This window comes from Corylus avellana, chromosome 4, assembly GCF_965113065.1.
Source record: "Corylus avellana chromosome 4, dhCorAvel1.hap1.2, whole genome shotgun sequence".
In the NCBI taxonomy this organism is placed as follows: Eukaryota; Viridiplantae; Streptophyta; class Magnoliopsida; order Fagales; family Betulaceae; genus Corylus; species Corylus avellana.
This window is the reverse complement of record NC_142493.1, coordinates 9,964,399-9,967,166: the sequence shown is the minus strand read 5'-3', so window position 1 is coordinate 9,967,166 and position 2,768 is coordinate 9,964,399.

Below are 2,768 nucleotides of genomic sequence, written 5' to 3'. Positions count from 1 at the left end.
AGTCAAATATCTCGTCCTTGAATTATCGCCTTATCGGTGTGGACTGGAAAAGGGAAAACCACTTGTGAGGGGGACAGGTGCTTCTGGGGACAGAGACGGACAGGGACACAGGGTAGCAAGTAGCATATACTCATTTACATTAGGAATTTTGAAAGTTATTTTTAGAATAATATATTTTTTATTTATTGGTTGGTTCATTTATTTATTGCCATAATAAAATTCACATTACATTTAAGTATAGTTGTTGAGGTTCAACAATATTGCTGTTCACTTGGACGGACTTTAGAATATGCCTTACGAGGTACGATTTTAAATGTTATAAAATGATTTCGTTTTCATTAATTTTTAGAAAAAATGGTCAAAAACTCAATCTAATAAATAATATCAAAGTCACATGAGTTCCAGTCGTAGAAATCTCATGTTAAGCGAGGAATTATTAAGGTTGACCAATGCTACTATGCTCACTTGGACGGTTGGTAGTTGATCTCAGTTATTGAAATTGTTATAAGGCTCAAGGTAAAGAAGCATAGTTGTGATCATTGACGACTTGGAGTTGGGAAATTGAAAGGGAAGATTCTGATCAAGAGGCTCAAGGCAAACCAAGGGAAAATATTGGAAATTGAAAGGGGATAGATTGGTTCTGTTGGGGTGGCCAACGAGAGGCTTGCAGTCCAGCCCTCTGCCACCAACACCGAAGCTACTGAAAAATGCTATGTCGACTCCAAAAACTTGTTTATCACAATTTATGCGAAATTAATACTATAAAGTAATAAACAATTCAATCACTTAAAATATATAAACCAATAAAGAGGCAGATACAGATATTTTGGTTACGAAGATGAAACCTTTTAGAAACCGATCTAAAAATAAAACCTCTCCGGGGCAACCAAACTCAGGAAATCACTATCAAAAGATTATCCAGAGATTACAGACACTAGAAACACTTACAACCCTTTGCAAGACCTTGGCTCTGTAAGATCGACAAGCCTACAACTCGTCTCCTTACTCACAATCTTCTTCAACGTGATTCTCCTTTATCGGATCCTTTCGATAGACTTCTTAACTATAGATTTATCAAAGGAATAACTAAAACTCTAAAAAATTCAATTTAACGCTCACCACATATGATCTCTCTTAGCACAGCCTCTGACGAACTCTCTAGGGGTGAAATTCATGCCTCTATCTTTTATAATGATGTATATATATATATCAGTATATCAAGCCTTAGACCTGGGTCCACTAAAAACAGGTTTTTTGGCATATTACATACGGGGCGTCCGGATAGGTTAATGGGCAGTCTAGACAGAGCCTTGCGGAGGAAAAATATGCTTGATAGAACGCGTGTCCGGACAACCTAGCACCGTGTCCGAACATGGCCTGCAGTGGGGAGAAAACCGCATTTTGGAAATGTTGTTTAGCCTTGATCAACAGCTCTGATCCATGAGTGTTTGTGGTTCGATTGAGCTAAAATTTTGCAGAGACGTTCATGACACATGAGTTTACATTATGAATGGTGGAGATTTGATTCTGAGCATTCTATATCAGTGTTTGAGCCGGTGGACAGTAACTTTTGCATTTTGGAACTAAATTAAGCCAACAGAAGAACTAACAAACTCCCCCTTTGGCAATTCGGTGACAAAACCAAAATGCTAAGCTAATCCCATCATCTCCCCATATTTACTTCCCCTTTTTGTCATAGAATAACAAAATGTCTTCATGTTTCCTGAAACACTTCACAAAATACATTCAAGCATATGTGAAACAAGAATACATAAATAAAAGTCATGATCACAAAAAAAAATGATGTAGAATGTAAGATGATGAACACACATCACCAAAAACTCCCCCTCAACATATGACTCAATAATCAACAAGAAGCTAAAAAAGCAAAACATGTTTCTCCCCTCAAAAGCAAAACATGTTTCTCCCCTCAAAAGCCAAATGAACACACATGATACACGCATCAATGACTCATGTATTTCAACAATGAATATCCCAAACATGCTCAAAATATGCAAAATATACATGAGACTAGAAATGGCAAGGAACTCATATTGCTTAACCCAAGCAAAAGACAAAATATTCTATTTAACCTATGCTTGTGTGGTGTGTGTATGTGTGTGTGTGTAAGCCATCAAATGAAAAAAATTACCAACTTACAACACGAAGGGAAAGTTTTACCAACATAAGGTTTTGACAAGTATATCAAATCAAAAGTCAAACCTTATTATACTAGGGCCAAGCCACTCTCATCCAATATATTCCTTTTTTTAAAAAAATTTGTACAAGTTTGACACAGTCAAATAAATTCCATACGAAACATGATATTTTGAATTTTTTTTTTGTTATTACATTTTACTTCTTTTTCTCTTTAAGAAAGTGTTTTAAACTTTTGATGTTTATCACAAAAGGAGGAAAGCATAAATTTTTAAGCCCTAAGTTCAACTAGCGTATGGTCAATTTGCAAAAAAAATATGACTACTTAAAACCTCATCTAGTTACCTAACATTCCTCACATTTAAAGTTAAGAAATAACCTCAAATTCAGCTTAAATGTGCACAAAAGAGTAAGTAAAGGCAAAATGTACCACATAAGCTTAGACTTTAGGTAACCACAATAATAAGTCTATTGAGCAAATTTTCATCTCATGCATATTAAGAACATTCCAAGACACAATGAATTAAATCTATGAAAGAAACATGAGAAATTAATGGACTATGTAGGTGCAGAAGACAAACGAAAGAAAAGAAAACAATAAAAGTAACATA